Raw genomic sequence first — 18,096 nt, forward strand, 5'->3', positions numbered from 1 at the left:
TATGTAATGTTAAGAAGGTATTCATCCTTTGTCATTTTATTATAGCTTTCTTAAAAAAAGAAAAGAATGGAAGTTGGATGTTGTCAAAAAGTTTATTTAAACATCCATGGGATGGGCATCTGGGTGGCTCAGTCAATTGGGCCTCTGACTTCAGCTCAGGCCGTGATCTTACTGTTCATGAATTCGAGCCCCCACACTGGGCAGTGCAGAGCCACTTCAGATCTTCTGTCCTCCCCCGCCTCTCCCCTGCGTGCATGCACAGTGCTTTGTCAAAAATAAATGAACATTAAAAAAAATAAACATCCATGGGAATGACCATACTTTAAAAATCTGTTTATATGATAAATTATATTAACAGAGTTTCTTTTTTAAAAAACAGATTTTCTAAAATTAAATCATCTTAAATCTCATGAAAAACCCCACTTGGTCATAGTATATTATTTTTTTAATGCTTTGCCAAATTCTCATTGTTAATATTTTATGATGTTTGCATTGATATTCATGAATGAGTATTGTGCTATTTTTGCTATTTTGCAAAATATTACTTATTGATATAATGCTTGCTTTATGAAAAGAATTAGAAAATTATTATTATTATGCTTATTCTCAGTTCAGTGAAATTATCTGGGTCTGGTGATCTGGGGAGGGTTAGATAGAGGGTACACACTTTGACAACTTTCTCACTCCTATGCTACTTCTGTGCTACTTGGTAGATTCAAGTTTTCCATCTTTCTAGGGTCAGTTTTGATCCATTTTATACAAGTTTTCAAATATGTTTGGATAGATGTGAGCAAAACAACAACAATACACATGCATATATAAATAATTTCTGCTATATCTGGTTACTTCTTTTCTTATTCAGTGTGTTTGTGTTTTCTTCTTTAAAAACAACAACAACAACTAGACTTGGGGCACCTGGCTGGCTCAGTTGGAAGAGCACGTGACTCTTGATCTTAGGGTCATGAGTTTGAGCCCCACGTTGGGTGTAGAGATTACTTAAATAAATAAAACTTAAAAAATAAATAAATAAACTAGACTTGCTAATCTATTTAGTTGCTTTTCAAAAACCATTCTTGTATTTGCTCTTTCTAGTTATAAAAATGCATTACTTTCTGTTTTCTCTTTATTAATTGCTTCCTCTTAGTTTCCTTAGGCTTATCTTATTTTTCTTCCTAATGTATTGATTTGCATCCTAACTAATTTATTTTATCATTTCATGTTTATTAATATAAGCATCTTAGGCAATGAGATTTTCCCTGGGCATTCATTTAACTATATTTTCTATATGTGTGATAACAACAGTGGTGAATAAATCAGCCTTTCATGAAAATAGAATTTACAACTCTAAGTGAACACGCAGTCTTCCAAAAACAAATATTTTAAACACATGTGATTCCCTATAACAAGTATATTTAGTTTCCATGTTAGAAGACAATTATCTTTGGAACTACTTAAAAATTTTTTTTCAGTAATGTAGGAAAGTGCTTTGGTCTTTTTAGTTGGCTGATTTAGACACATGCCCAGTTCTGTAAGTACAAGATACAGAAAAGATACTGATTTAACTAAATTTTTGAGTAACTGGTGCCTATTTTCTTATGTATCTAATAAGGTGAAGTGGTTGGTTTAGGGCTTTGTTTTCTTTAAGCATCTATGTCTATGGTCTCCCTTTCTTTTAAAGCACCTTTTAAGGGGCCTGGGTGGCTCAGTCGGTTAAGCGTCCGACTTCGGCTCAGGTCACGATCTCACGGTTCGTGAGTTCGAGCCCCGCGTCGGGCTCTGTGCTGATGGCTCAGAGCCTGGAGCCTGTTTCGGATTCTGTGTCTCCCTCTCTCTCTCTGACCCTCCCCCGTTCATGCTCTGTCTCTCTCTGTCTCAAAAATAAATAAAACGTTAAAAAAAAAAATTTAAAAAAATAAAAAATAAAAAAAAAAAGCACCTTTTAAGGCATTGAATTGTTAATTAAGGCTTTTGTCTTCAGTTACAATTTCTTTTTTCTTTTCTTTTCTTTTCTTTTCTTTTCTTTTCTTTTCTTTTCTTTTCCTTTCTTTTTCTTTTTTAATGTTTTTATTTATTTTTGAGACAGAGAGAGACAGAGCATGAGCAGGGGAAGGGCAGAGAGAGGGGGAGACACAGAACCTGAAGCGGGCTCCAGGCTCCAAGCTGTCAGCACAGAGCCCAACGCGGGGCTCGAAATCACAGACTGTGAGATCATGACCCTAGTCGAAGTCGGACGCTTAACCGACTGGGCCACCCAGGCGCCCCTTCAGTTACAATTTCTAACCAAGATCAAAGTGATGAATATGGAGCTTATATTTTTCTGATTTCAAAGTTAGAAATAGTTTAATATTTCACTTTTGAGTATGACCATTAGTTCAGTTTCTTGAATATTTGAAATGCCTTCCTATCCTTAAACATTTCATCTATCCATAGAAGCACAGATGCTTACTAAGAGATTAAAAAATTGAATCGGGGTGGGTTTTTGGTGCTCACTGTACTATTCTTTATGCTTTTCTCTACATTTGAACATTTTCATAAGAAAAAGTTGGAAAAAATCAGCTCTATTTGCATAATTACAAAAGACATGGCTGTTGGAATTACAAGCAGACAGTCGTTACCTTCTGTTGTTTTTCTTCATGGAGAGCAAAAATGTTCAGGAGTGTGTCGGGAAATATTTAGGTTAGACGCAACAAGGGATGTCCTTCTGTAGGAGACCAAGTAGCTGCTCCGCCTTGATTGTCTTTAAGAGCTCATAGATGCTCTCTGTCTAGCATGGTGGAGGCCGTGTATGGGGGCGAGATAGCTCTTCTTTTGATTGGAGAGAGGAGGCCACAGAATGTTTCCTCAAACAGACCTGGAGGTAGCTGCAACTCATGTGACTGAATGGAGTAAGCAGGATGGTGCCTAGCTGCCCTGAAAAGAGTGGGCAAGCACCAGGCAACGATGCAGATTAGGTTCTGCCTCAGTGGACCTGCCGAGGCCCACAGGTTCCCTCTCTGGATCAGCCTCTGCCTTGCATCTCACCCAGAACAGTTCCAGGAGAATGCTGAGCACGAGGCAGGGAGGCGCCCTGGAGTTGGAGGTATGAAGAGTACATACCAAACGGGCACTCACAGAAGCATGGGGCTTTCCAAGGGAAACAATCTGCATGACATTGGTCAGGCAAAGTGCCCTGACAGTAAAAAGTCGTTCATGCGAAACATTAGTTGGTGCCGGCTATATTCAGAGCCATACCGATTACACTCAGGCTACGGAATGGTTTCCAGGGTGCCATGCACAGAACACCCAGGAGTACAGGTTCTGGATTCTGACCTGGATTTAAATCCTGACTCTCCTATTAACTCGCTGTGGAACTTTGGAAGCAAGTGCCTTATTAGCCACTATGCCTCAGATCCCTGGGTGGACTAGGTATCCTAATAATAGCACCTACTTCCTAGGATTAGAGAGAACATCTATAAAGTGCTTGGGATGTCATATAGTCAGGGCTCAGTCAGTGTCAACTGTTATTATTCATCATGGCCGTGTTGGGTCCTCTTTGACGAGCCCGACACTCCTCATTTCCCAACAACTCGGCTACCTTAAACAGACCCCAAGTTCCCGCAGGGCTGAGAAGCAGCTACTCTTAGATTTTCCTGGTCACCCAACTGGAGGGGTTTCCAGACTCTCAGGAGCTTCTTGCCTCTCTAGCCTCATCAGAACACCAAATTCTCAGGTGAGAGGACTCTGACCCTTGCTGTTGGGTTCTGCGGGTGATGGGGCAAGGGAATCATTCTATGGAAATGAACTTAGAGTCTCTCCTCCTGTTCTTTTCCTCTTGAGCTAAAGGTGTAACTGTGGCTGATAAGATTAATTTAGTTCAAACACAGTCTGGGGGGTCTGTTGGATTAACTTTCATCTATATTCCAGAGTAACATCCCTAGGTGTCCCAAGGACTTGGTATGAGCCTTTCTGGGGAGACTTGGTGACTCAGTGCGCATCTAGTACAGGCCTGGTGTATTTGGATTGTTTCCTGGTTTCTATGGAATTTTGAAACTTGGAATCCCAAGTACTGATCCACCGAGGGAAGTTTTCCCCCTCTCTGGAGAGAGGTTGTGGGGCTTCTCCAGAGACTCATTACAACACTGTGGTAACAAGGCCCCAGCCACTTCAAGTCCCTTGGCTGTTGATTGCTCTAATTTTAAACTGGGAAGTGTAACAAGTAAGTAAGTAAGTAAGTAAGTAAGTAAGTAAATAAATAAATAAATAAATAAACAAATAAATAAAATTGGAAGTGTAGGGGCACCTGGCTGGCTCAGTTGGTGGAGCACGTGACTCTTGATCTCAGGGTCGTGAGTTAAAGCCCCACACTGAGTGCAGAAACCACTTTTAAAAACTTGGGGTAAAATAAGTCAGTCAGAAAAGACAAACACCATATGGCTTCACTCATATGGGGAATTTAAGAAAAAAACCAAATGAACAAAGGAGAGGAAAAAAAGAGAGGCAAACCAAGAAACAGACTCTTAACTGTAGAGAACAAACTGATAGTTACCAGAGGGGAGGTGGGCAGGGGGATGGGTTAAGTGGGGGATGGGCATTAGGGAGGGCACTTGTGATGAGCACTGGGTGTTGTACGTAAGTGATGGATCTCTGAATGCTACTCCTGAAAGCAATAATGCACTGTATGTTAACTAGCTGGAATTTAAATTAAAACTTGGGAAAAAAAACAAACCCTGGAGGTTTGCCCTTTTCTCTTCCAATTGCAAAGCATAGTAGCTTTGGAAAAGTTTAATGAGTCTTGTTGAGGGAGTGAGGGGAAAATGGCAGACAAGCTCTTTCCAAGGGCGGGATGGGTGGGTTATGACCATGGGCATTGTGTGGCTATGCTGCGTGGGTGTGGACCATGCTCTGGGAGCTGCAGAATAATTCCTCCTCTGTCCCTTTCTTAGAAGTCTCTGTCTGCCCCTTGGTCACTTCATTCCCCAGGCCCATTGAGCTTGCTCTAGGCGTGGTGGCCTTCTTGTTCTTCAGCCACACCCACTCATATCCATCTCAGGGCTTGGGCCCCACCCCTTGCAACATCTGCTCACTGTCACCTCTTTAGATGGTCAGCCCTTTAGACAGGGCTTTCCCTGTCTATCTTATGTATAGTAGATCCCTCCTTGTCATTCTCTGTCCCCTTCCGCTGCTTATTTACTTTTTATTCATGGCACTACCCGATATTTTATTTACGTATTTATTTTTGTCTGTCTTTCTACTGGATGGAAAACTATGACGACAGGGACTGACCTATTTGCTGCTATATCCCCTAGGCTTAGAACAGTGCTTGACATAGAGTAGGTGATGAATACATATATATTTTCTTATAAAAGTGAGAAAACAACATACCTCTTGCCCAGAGGAGTCTTTGCATGGAGCAGAATAGTTGTGGGGTATGGCCAGAAGGGGAGACATGAACACGATCTGCAGCATTTTGCAGGGTTTTGGGCATAAGATATAGGGGTGCCTTTTGAGAAGGCGATGTGAGGCATGAGAAAACCAAAGGTAAATCACTCAGGCTAATTCGTGTCCTAAGGGATGATTGGTCTCTCTCTTAGAACTAGCACCAGTTAACTCAAGATGTCCTCAGCACCTCTGGTTGCTCCACTGAGACCAGTTTAATATGTTCTCATCCCTGGGCCTCAAGAATGGGACCTAAAGTGATAAGAAATGTGGAGGATGGATACTCGAGAATATAGACCTGTTTCCAGCCAGACAGGGCCATTCCTTGTTCAATTTTTTTTTTAACGTTTATTCATTTTTGAGAGATCATGAGTGGGGAAGGGGCAGAGACAGGGAGACACAGAATCCGAAGCAGGCTCCAGGCTCCATGCTGTCAGCACAGAGCCTGACACGGGGCTTGAACTCATGAACTACGAGATCATGACCTGAGCCAAAGTCAAATGCCCAACCAACTGAGCCTCCCAGGCACCCCTGGGCCATTCCTTGTTCAAAGCATACCTAACAGAAGTTCTCTCCCCACTCCTCCCACTTTCCAATTACTACTTTCTCTTCAAGACCTAGTTTAAATTCACTTGTGCAACCTTCCCAGCCATGGGGAAGAACAACTTTCCCCTCCTCTGAACTCCTTTAAGTCTTACTGCTCATACATTCATGATGTTTTTAGCTATGAACAAATGGGGCAACTCAAGTCATTAACTCTGAAGTCTTTTTCTTTGGCTGCTCAGATCTTTAAATGCCACCCTTCTCTTGGGTGCTTAAAATCACAAGCCTGGATCCTGATGAGCAACCTGAAAATTCAGTAGCTTACTGGATCCCCTCCCACATGATTCCCAGAGGATGCTCCCATTTTCTGCCAATCCCTGCTGGTTCTGCAGTTGGCCGGTCTTCCGGCCATCCTCTGACCACCTCCTCCAACTGCTACTCTTTTCCCAGGCCTCCAAACCCACGTGCAAACAAAGGCCCCTCTGTTATCTGTCCAAGTACATCAGAGACAAGCTGTAGCACCTACCAAAACTTCATGGAAAGCTTTGGGATAATAGGAGGAAATTCTAGTGTAGAAAAGGGGTGTGGAGGGGGGGGAGGATGGATTCAATAGAGCAAGATACAAACAACAAGAGGAGATTGTTATTCTTGGAGTCCACCGGCCACAAATCTACACAGGTGTTTTTTATTATGTTTCTTTTACACTATCCTCATCCCTCATTCTGGTGCCATGTTGCTACAGAATCTACTTTCAGCCACGTAATGCCCTCCCCATACCTCTTTCTGCTCCATTCATTCCTGGGTGCAGGATCCTGCTCCCTGAGGCCCAGGGAGAAGTGAAAACCCCATCTGGGCCCAAGGACACCTTCTGTTCTGTAGACATGGATTTCTTTCCCCAGTGTAAGCCATCTCAATGTCATGAGGAACAGTGTAGCTCAGCATGGTTTTAAACCATTGAGGACATTATTTAAGCTTTACTGCCATAAAGCCATTGAAGTGTTTTCCCCAAACAAGCTAACAAACACAGTCTAGTCCACAGCTGAATTAGAAAATTACTGATAATTTAAAAATAACTTGCCCTAGCTTCTGGTCATTAGATTTAAAAAAAAAAATATTGTGGTTCAAGCTCATTAGAACACTCTGATACGTTTTTCCCCCTTTAAATGTGTTTCATATCTTGTAGAAATAAGCAGAATAGTATAGCATCTAGGAAGAGAGTGGTGTTATCACCCAAGAGACGGCCCAAGGAGATCTGTCCTTCCCCCTTTTTAGAACATTTTTAAAAAAAAAAATTTTTTTTTTCAACGTTTATTTATTTTTGGGACAGAGAGAAACAGAGCATGAACAGGGGAGGGGCAGAGAGAGAGGAAGACACAGAATCGGAAACAGGCTCCAGGCTCTGAGCCATCAGCCCAGAGCCTGACGCGGGGCTCGAACTCACGGACCGCGAGATCGTGACCTGGCTGAAGTCGGACGCTTAACCGACTGCGCCACCCAGGCGCCCCTAGAACATTTTTTTAATGTTCATTCATTTTTGAAAGAGAGAGAGAGAGAGAAAGAGACAGCATGAGCAGGAGAGGGGCAGAGAGAGGGAGACACAGAATCTGAAGCAGACTCCAGGCTCTGAGCTGGCAGCACAGAACCCGACTCAGAGCTGGAGCTCATGAACTGTGAGATCATGACCTGAGCCGAGGTCGGATGCCCAACCGACTGAGCCATCCAGGTGCCCCTGTCCTTCCTTTTTGAAGCCCTAAAGTGTTTCTGGGGGTGGATGGTTCATGTTTGAGAGGGAGTCACACTAACAAAAATATACTTAAATAACGACATTTCAGAATGATATTTTATTAATCTCTGTAAGAAATAGGACTAGGAGGCCAGAAATGCTCTGTCCAGTGCATTCACTCCCCCTGCCCTCTTCCTTGTCTAAACCACTCGCTGAGATCTCTTTCACTCCTCATAACAGAGAAGAGTGTTCTTCCATCCCCAGTCTGTGTGCGTTTAGTCTGGAAAAGTCTCAGGAAACAGCCAGTACCTTAGAAAGAGATCAAAATATGCTGCCCATCAGGGAGTAGACAGTGGTCTGCCTACCAGATGAGCCCAAAGTCATCCAAAATTTCAGGAGCAGTCACCTCCTGGATAAAACTATCCTTCCTGGGGCTGAGCCCCTGGGAACCACGAGTGGACGGCCATGATGAGATGTACTTCCCTCCTCTACCGCCAGGGGTCTGCCATGAGCTAGTGAGGAAGGGAGTCAGGAGCACAGCAAAAGGTTAGAGACACTCAAGAGGTGCTGTTAAGACTTGGGTACTTGCCAAGAGCTCAGAAATGAAGGAAATGGATGGTCCCAAATCACTGGTTTTTAACCGTTTTGGGTCACAAATCCATTTGAGAATTTCCTTTTCCCCTTTTTCCCATTTCCCCTTGCAATCTATATAGATGCACTAGTTTGCATGTAATTTAAGGGATTTCCCAGAACACCCTGAAGTTCATCTATGAACCTTCTGCTCTAGACTATTAACTCTTGGAGGGCAAGGACTGGGCTTGTTCTCAGATGTGTGTTCAGTGCCTGCTAAAAGTGCCTGACATATAGGCGGTGTCAATAAATGTTTGTTGAGTGGTAAAGAATGGAAGCAAACCTGCACTTGCCCGTCAAAGGCCAGTCTGGGCTGTGCAAATGCCAGTGGCATCAGCACCTCAAGAGGCTTTTGTAGTGACTCCCTGTCCCTATTCTTGCTATGAAAGCCGGGGCTGATGGAGTGTGAGCCTTTTGCTTCTCTACCCTCTGATCCTGACCTAGTCTGGTGATCTGAGACATGTAGAGTCAATGGTGGTTGCAGGAAAGAGGTGAGAAGTGAGACTTTCGAGTGTTCTCACAGTGCTACCCAGTTTTTACCATTTATTCTAAATACTTCTCTGAAGCCAATCTGAAGTTATTTATGCTTGCTGCATTTACTGAACACCTTAGGGTCTATTGTGTTGGAGGAGGGTGCTTGATAGATGTTGAAGTCTTTGAAGCTAAATGAGCATCTGGGGCCCCTGGGTGGCTCAGTCGGTTAAGCATCTGACTCGATTTTGGCTCAGGTCATGATCTTACAATTTGTGAGATCGAGCCCCGTGTGGGATTCTGTGCTGACAGTGAAGAACCTGCTTGGGATTTTCTCTCTGCCCACCCCCTCAAAAATAACCATTAAAAAAAATTAGCATCAGAGTTCCAGTCCCTTTTCGCTCCTAGGAGAGTTCTCAAATTTATATACACACTGATCTATGTAAACAGATATGAAGGGGCACTTTTTGCCTCTATTTGTTGCAGAACTCAAGGCACTAGTGTAAGTGGGTGCTCTGAGAAATGGGTTCAGGGGGCATGCCAATGGTGCCAGGCTGGTGATGGATGCTCTCTGCTCTTCCCAGCTGCACTGGAACCCCAACTCCTACCTGGCCAAAATATGTGGCTAGTCCAGCTTAGTGGTAGACATTTTGCTGTGGTTATTTTTTTATAATTGCTCAATGACTTTTTCTCTGGTTCTCGTTCTTCATAACCTTTTCATATATTGGAACTACTGACACTCCTACCATCTTGGATTTTTCCTCCCCTGCTTCCTAACCCTGCATAATTCTGTTTCTGCTGCTTTGCTTTCTGACTACTCTTCTTGTTCCCTGTGGTGACACCTTCTTCTGCCTTTTAACTGAAGGCCCTCACTGAGGTTCCATTTTTTTTTTCCTTCTCTACATAAGCTTCCCCAGAGTATATGGTTTCAGATTCACTTGCTTGCTCCCTTACTCCTACTCACTCACTATGGAGTCCTTCATGTCTCTGATATATTACCAGGCTTAGGGAATACCAAAGTTAATAAAATCTGCCTTCAGGGAGTCATATAACTGAAATCCTGGCTCTTTCTGCACGCATCCCAATGCTCATTGCTTTCTAGCAAAAGACTCTAAGTTATTTAAGCATGCTCAATTTAAATCTCATATCTTCCATGAATCCTTTGCCTGCACCTCCCAACTTTTACTGGTTTTCTTTCTATAAACTCATCAGGAGAGTTGGCTTTTATTCCTTCAATACTTTGTTACCTTAGGTGACTCTTGACTTGTGTTGGGCTTGTGTGTAGAATGAGGGAGCTTGTAACACTAGGACCCTTCCATCTCCAAACTTCTATGGTTTGATGATCACATACAATTGGAGGGAGGTGGTGGCTAATATAAAACAGCAATTATAGGGGCGCCTGGGTGGCGCAGTCGGTTAAGCGTCCGACTTCAGCCAGGTCACGATCTCGCGGTCCGTGAGTTCGAGCCCCGCGTCAGGCTCTGGGCTGATGGCTCAGAGCCTGGAGCCTGTTTCCGATTCTGTGTCTCCCTCTCTCTCTGACCCTCCCCCGTTCATGCTCTGTCTCTCTCTGTCCCAAAAATAAATAAACATTGAAAAAAAAAAATTTAAAACAGCAATTATATAGTGAAGCTAATGCGTTAAAAAAACAAACACACATAAGTAGCATCCTCCTGCTAGTGCATCATAGAATTGTTTCTTTGGTCTGGAAAATATTTGCCTTTGTCACTTATCATAGTTAGCTTAGTTGTCAGAACCATTAACATGCTCAAGTATAGGAAAAGCAGGCATGCGAGTGGCTGGAGTTTAAGCAGGATAAAGTGGCAGCCTGACACTTTCTGGAAGGATTATCCTCATATAGATAATGTTGTAAAACCATTGACCTTAACAATAATTTGTGCCTTACTCTATAAATTTATGAATGTAATTCATGTTAAATAAATTTCTGTAGAGTAAGAATTCTGCTTTGGATTTAAAAAAATCACTTTTGGCTGAAAAAGTGATATTGTTTCCTCAGTCATCATACTTTGAATTTAAAAAACAGAGGCCCACTTAAGCTAGATGACTAAGGGCGTGCATGTGTGTGTGTGTGTGTGTGTGTGTGTGTGTGTGCGTGCAGGTGTGTGTGTATGGCAATGAAGATAAGTCACAAATAGCATGGTTGATTTTCTCAAATATAAGGTTGAGCAAAGATGTCCAACACAAAATAATACATGCTTTATTATTCAATTTATATGAATTTCAAAGAGAAGCAAAACTAACCCATGGTGTTAGAAATCAGGAGGAGGGTTACCTTTGGGATGGGGGAGGCAGCTTGAAAGGGACATCTGGGGTGCTAGTCCCATCCTATCTCTTGATCTGGGTGGTGATTACATGAGAGTACTCACCTTATGGTACTTCATTGAGCCTATGCTGTATATGTGTTACATTTAAATAAAAAATATTTAAAGCGCTCAAGTTTTACATTGTGGATTCCTGATTCCAAGTGCAAGAAAAGTATGTCTAAAGAGGGACAACCCAATTTAGGCTTCAGCAAGAGGGACAAGAGCTGGGCTCTGGAAATGAGGTGCATGAACACTTTCCCAATGGTAAGACACATGGGGGCACAGGACCAGTTTGGGGCAGAGTGAAGATAATGGCTAGATTGAAGTAAATGATGTGTACGGAGTGTGTAAGGTGGGAGCTGAGGTTGGGGGGTAAGTTTTGGAGAGACTAGGCGTGGGGTTCTTGAGTGCCAGGCTCAGCAGCTTGGATTTTTTTCTTTTGGAGAGTGGAAAATCACTGAAGATTTGGCATTTTGATAGCAATACTTTAGGATGTTAGAGAGGAGGGTAATGGGTAACATGGAGTGGTAGTTGGACTCAACTGTTATAATGGGGCTGGAGAGGGGGCAGATGGAGGACAGTGCACTGGAAGATTCTCTGAGATATGTCCGGTGGTATTAATCTTGTGCCTACTCTAGTTCTTGCTAGTGTAGACATGTTTGGGTTTGCTTTCTTTCCTAAGTGGGCTTCAGGGGCATTAGGTTCAGGTAATGGCAGTTCAGAAACAGCTTTGTAAATTGTGCCCCCAAGGACCCCCCACAATTGGATCCTTCTCAGAAAGTGCATGCTCTTACCTGAACCAAACTTGCCCCACTTTCTCCCAGTGGGGTCTAAGCACGGGACCCAAATATGAGACTTTTCCATAGGATGGCCCCTTGTGGTCCTGAGAGTGCAGAGCCTGTTTGTGGGAGTAGAAACCTCAGCATGACAGTGCCCAAGCCTGGGCTGCCCTGTGCACGGGACATGCTGAGGGCTGGCCAGTCTGCCTCATTTAGGCTAATGTGAGTATTGCCGAGTCCCCTCTGTGAGAGTTGTTCTGAGTATTGCTGACCCCTCTGTAGAATGCAGATGGTGGAAGACAGGGTCGATTCCTTGTCCCAGGAATCCTAGGCAAGCAAGGTTGAGCAAAATTCCCATGTAGAGAGGTAGCTTCTCTTTGTCTTTATTTGCAGTAACTGACTAAGCCACCCAGGTGCCCTTATCTTTTTAAATATAAATTTTGACATGTGCCAAAGAATAAATTTAACACGTTAAACACGCGGGCCTAAAATGGTGTGTCATTTAGATCCAGTCCCCAAACCAGGGCTTGATACCTAATCTAATTGCAATTTCAACCTCCCCCAGAAACATAGTCTTAACCTATCATTCAGGAATGTTTCCATCAGCGCCAATGAGTCTGCCCTGTGAGTCTTCTCCATGGCTCTAAGGAAGACGAGGTAATCTGTATTGATAAGACCCCTTGCTTTTCCCCCATCAGGAAAAGTTGCCTTGCCTGGAACAATCCCTTTAGTTTGCTAATAACTTTCCTTCCCTACCTTTCTTCTATAAAAACCTTCCATTTTGTGCATCTCCTCAGACCCCTTCTTGTTGCCAAATTCATGAATTGTGTATTAAAGACAATCATATCTTTAAAATTTACTCAGTTGTGGGGCACCTGGGTGGCTCAGTCACTTAAGCAGCTGACTTTGGCTCAGGTCATGATCTCACGGCTTATGGGTTTGGGTCCCCTGTTGGGCTTTGTGCTGACAGCTCAGAGCCTGGAATCTGCTTCAGATTCCATGTCTCCCTCTCTCTCTCTGCCCCTCCCCTGCTCATGCTGTGTCTCACTTTCTCAAAAATAAATAAACATTACAAATTTTTTAAAAAAAAATAGCAAGTAGATTGGAGGAATAAAATGGGGGATCCAAAATAGATCCCATTATGTGTGAAAATTTCTCAAAAATAAATAAAAAATAGTTTTAAAAAATTTTACTCGGTTGATAAAAAAGTAAATAAATAAAAATAAAATTTACTCAGTTGAATATTTGTTATTTTTTTTATTTTAAAAAAAAAATTTTTTTTTTCAACGTTTTTTTTTTATTTATTTTTGAGACAGAGAGAGACAGAGCATGAACGGGGGAGGGGCAGAGAGAGAGGGAGACACAGAATCGGAAACAGGCTCCAGGCTCCGAGCCATCAGCCCAGAGCCTGACGCGGGGCTCGAACTCACGGACCGCGAGATCGTGACCTGGCTGAAGTTGGACGCCCAACCGACTGCGCCACCCAGGCGCCCCGAATATTTGTTATTTAACAAAATACATACTGGAGTCTAAATTATAAAGTTTTCTAATATACTGACTCCCAATGAACCCACTACCTGAATCCCAAACTGAGAATTACTCATGTGGGTTCCTCCCCTAGTGTATGCCCTGCTTCCCACCCCGGAGATAACCACTGTTCAGAATTTTGTGTTTATTATTCCCTTCCTGACCATTCTGGGCTGACTGCTGCAGGGGTTGTAGCTTGGTTTCCTTGCCTGGTTGCTTCAGAGTTTGTGGGCCAGATTCTACCGTCGTATATGGTCTGGCTATTGGCCATTTCTATATTCAGTGTCTCTGTTCTTACAGCATTGCAAGGTCCTGTAACATTTTACAACTTAAGTTGATGGGCAATCCTCCCAAAGCTGACACCCATATCCTGTGGGTAACAGATGATGAAAGGTGAGCTCAGGTAAGTGGAATTTAGTTGGGGGTTAGCAGGCCAGGAGTGGGAACTGTAGAAACTGAGGCGGCCTTGCATGTACCGAAGAGCCTGCTCCTTCTGAGTGGACTCAAGCTCCAAGATTTAGACCCTTTGGCTGGGAAGGCCTGCCCAGGGCACCCCTGGCACTAGAGGCAGCTTACTGTTGCAATGCATCTCAGAGCAGTTAAGGCTCTGAGGCCCACGAGATTAGAGACAGAACAGGTGTCTGGGGTCAGATTAGTGGAGAGAAGGAAGGTAGGGCCCTCTGCTTCCCTGTAGGGCACGCACAGAGAGGGCCTCAGAATCACGGCCCCTCTGTGGAAAGTTTCACCTAAAACATCTGGACGTTCATGAGCTGTCAGTTGTCTTTCTTTCCTAGCTCCAGAAACTCTTTAAAACACTGACCAAAAGTTTCTGGGTTTGGATTTAAAAATAGCAACACATTTCTAAGTCCCCACTGGGAGCTTTTAGCAAAGCACTTACATTCTCAGCTCACTGAAAAACCTTCTTTCTTTTAGGCCTGTTCATTCTTCATGGGTTTGGTGTGCTAGTCTGTCTTCCCCAAGAAGAAGTGCCACTGAGGGCAGAAAACATGGTGTTACAGGTTTCTGGGTCCCTGGCCCTTTTTCTCCAGGAACCTACATTAGGGTTTCTCACACTAGATATATCCAATAGATGTTTATCTACTATTATTATTTTTTAACATTTATTTATTTATTTTGAGAAAGAGAGAGAGAGAGAGACAGCATGAGCACACAAACAGGGAAGGGGCAGAGAGAGAGGGGGAGAGAATCTCAAGCAGGCTCCATGTTGTCAGCACAGAGTCCGATGCCGGGCTTGATCCCTCAAACGGTGAGATCATGATGGGAGCCAAGATCAAGAGTTGGGTGCTTAACTGACTGAGCCACCCAGGCAACCCAAGAGACGGTTTTTCTGCGTGAAAACTTTGCTTCAGTCAGTCTATATTTACTTTCACTTTTGCACTCATTCCATTTTTTTCTTTTCTTTTCTTTTTTTTAAGTAAGCTCTAGGCCCAACATGGGGCTTGAACTCATTACCTTGAGATCAAGAGTCTCCTGCTCTACCGACTGAGCCAGTCTGGTACTCTATATACTCATTCCACTTCTAAGACCCAATGGGAAGTAGGTTTTCCCCTTCCTCAAATGACAGAACCTTAAAAATGGCCTGCCATCTGGTCCCAGAAAGCCTGGGGATTGGAGAAGTGTGTCCAAGTGGGCCCCAGCAGTGCTCTCCATTCATTGACGTGACTTTCTTTTCCTAAGGTATTCCCACTGCCCTCATTTGCCTTGGGCCTCCATGAATCCTCCCCCCAGCCCCAGAGGGCTGCTCCAGGCTGCAGCAGACAGAGCTTGGGGAGCTCCCAGGCCTCCAAAGATGTATGAGCCCATCTGATCACTTGGCAGCTGTTGGGGAAATATAATTAAAAACCAAGTCCCCTGCCAACCCAAACAGCCTCTCCACAAAGGTAGAAGAGAAAGAAAACGACTTGACTATTAAGTAAGGATGAAACCAGAATGTGATTTTTTTTTTAAGTTCACTTATTTATTTTTGAGACAGAGAGAGAGAGAGAGAGGCAGAGACAGAGAGAGAGAGAGGGAGAGAGAGAGAGAATCCCAAGCAGGCTCCACACTGTCAGAGCAGAGCCTGACTTCAGGAACCACCGCAAGATCATGACCTGAGCCAGAATCAAGAGTTGGACACTTAACTTACCGAGCTACCCAGGCGTCCCGAAACCTTAATGTGTTTTAAGGAGGACCTCTGCTGCCTCCATTTTGACCTCAAATTTCTAGTTGGGTTTGTCTTCTCAGCCTGTCTCTTGGCTCAAGTGGAAGACCCTGAGGGCAAAGCAACCCCTGATGGGAACAGAAACCACCCTCTCAAGTAACTAGACTGCCCTGAGCCACAAGTCACAGCCAGTGATTGACTCTGAGACAATGATTGATTTGACCTTCACTGCCCACCTGCAAGTATCCACCCACCTTTGCCTCAGGTTTTCCTTATATAAACCTGGAATTATTTTTGGCACTTTGGAGATAGTCTTTGAAACTCTAATCCACTGTCTTCCCGGTGTTGGCCAGATGGTAATAAATCCTTGTTTTACCTTCACTGGTCTCTCTGCCTTTGGATTTTTTCAGCAGCAAGTGGCTGAACCTAGTCTGTTTGGGATCCCCTGAGTCAGGGGCTCTCACACCCTTGAGCCCTGGCTACTTGATGAATATCCCAGGCAATCCTCTAAAGAGACTGTGAAGAGAGAAATAAATCCCACCCTTTTAGGGGCGCCTGGGTGGCGCAGTCGGTTAAGCGTCCGACTTCAGCCAGGTCACGATCTCGCGGTCCGTGAGTTCGAGCCCCGCGTCGGGCTCTGGGCTGATGGCTCAGAGCCTGGAGCCTGTTTCCGATTCTGTGTCTCCCTCTCTCTCTGCCCCTCCCCCGTTCATGCTCTGTCTCTCTCTGTCCCAAAAATAAATAAACGTTGAAAAAAAAATTAAAAAAAAAAAAATCCCACCCTTTTATATAGCCCAGTAGGTTCAACGAATTGCACATTTTGTCAAGATAAAGAATGAGTGGGGAGCCTGGGTGGCTCAGTTGGTTAAGCTTGTAGCTTCGGTTCAGGTCATGATCTCACGGTTCATGGGTTCGAGCCCTGCATCAGGCTCTGTGCTGACAGCTCCGAGCCTGGAGCCTCCTTGGGATTCTGTGTCTCCTTCTCTCTTTGCCCCTCCCCCACTCACGCTCTGTCTCTGTCTGTCTCAAAAATAAATAAACATTAAAAAAAAAAGATAAAGAATGAGTCCTCAAGAGAACTTGACAGCTCCATTTGTCACGCATAGTTCATCCTAAAATCACTTGGTAATTGGGGTGACCATCTGTTAGCTAACTGGCTTTAATAACAGGAGGTAGTTTGGGAGTGAAGGAGATGGGGTGCTGACTTTCTTGAAGATTACACTTCAAGGAGACGGTTTCCAGGTCATTAAGAAAGACATTATGGGTGTGGTGCCTGGGTGGCTCAGTTGGTTGGATGGCTGACTCTTTATTTCAGCTCAGGGCACGGTCTCATGGTTTGTGGGTTCCAGCCCCACAGGGGCTCTGTGCTCACTGCACGGAGCATGCTTCGGATCCGTCTCCCTCTCTCTGGCCCTCTCCTGCTCGTGCTCTCTCTCTCTCAAAAATAAATAAATGTCAAAAATAAAAAAAGGCATCATGGTTTACAAAACTGGCCAGAGGCTCATTTAGATTTTTAAAAGATTTGTATTATATATTTCAAAGAGACAGAGAAAGAACTTACACGTCTTTTTAAAGTAAATGTCTAAGAAAAGGGAGAAGGGAGAAGTCTCTTGGTTGATTTTCAGCAGGGAAAATTAAGCCTCTTCCTTTTTTTTTTTTTTTTGCATTTGTCTTTACATGCAAGGGAGCCCAGTCCACAGTGCTCTCTGCTTCCATCTGCTCTGTCAACCCTTGGTATGTATTTGTGCTAGACCTTGTGTAAAAAAAGGCAAGCAGACCTGCTTCCAGCCTCAGGGAGCTCACCCCTGAAACCAACAACACGAATGTAAGTCAAAATTAGGATCACCTTTGACTGGAGAGCTTTTTTGTCTTTAATCATAAAAGTACACACTCGTTGCCAAATTTCAGCCAGTAGAAAAGTGTATAAAGGGAAACATGAGAGTCTCACCAGCCAATTCCACTCTGTAGCAGCAAAAATTGTTAAACGTATTTTGTTTATGGGACATACCCATAGTTATTCACACACAAGTAGCTTTTATTTTACAAAAATGGAATGGTGTTACATGAACAGTCCACAACTTGATATTTTCAAATATCTTTGCATGTCAGTACCTATAAAACTACACAATATATTTTTATTTTTTTCCATAATATAATTTTAGATGTCACTTTTATAGCCAATGGACACTGAGATTCATAAATGGTTCTAACATTTATTGGCATAAATTTTGACTATTAGGATTCATGGCTCCTAGTATATGCCCATTTTATTTATTTTATTTTATTAAAATTTTTTGTTAATGTTTATTATTTTTGAGGGAGGGAGACAGAATGTGAGCAGGGGAGGAGCAGAGAGAGAGGGAAACAGAATCAGAGGCAGGCTCCAGGCTCTGAGCTGTCAGCACAGAGTCTGACACAGGGCTCGAACTCACAGACCATGAGATCATGACCTGAGCTGAAGTCGGACATTTAACTGACTCAGCCACCCAGGAGTCCCAATTTTATTTTATTTTTTAGAGATTT

General features: G+C 43.5%; 1 long non-coding RNA gene across 1 annotated transcript; it reads left to right on the plus strand.

Moving 5' to 3' along the window:
• Positions 1 to 3,353: 3,353 nt before the first annotated feature.
• On the plus strand, positions 3,354 to 15,954 carry LOC147580081 (uncharacterized). The gene is made up of 3 exons (XR_015251876.1): positions 3,354 to 3,709; positions 13,713 to 13,815; positions 15,657 to 15,954. It is a non-coding gene; the product is annotated as an uncharacterized LOC147580081 (long non-coding RNA).
• Positions 15,955 to 18,096: the final 2,142 nt, after the last annotated feature.

The sequence above is a fragment of the Puma concolor genome, chromosome B3 (genome assembly GCF_028749965.1).
Source record: "Puma concolor isolate L17-30 chromosome B3, mPumCon1.1.hap2, whole genome shotgun sequence".
In the NCBI taxonomy this organism is placed as follows: domain Eukaryota; kingdom Metazoa; phylum Chordata; class Mammalia; order Carnivora; family Felidae; genus Puma; species Puma concolor.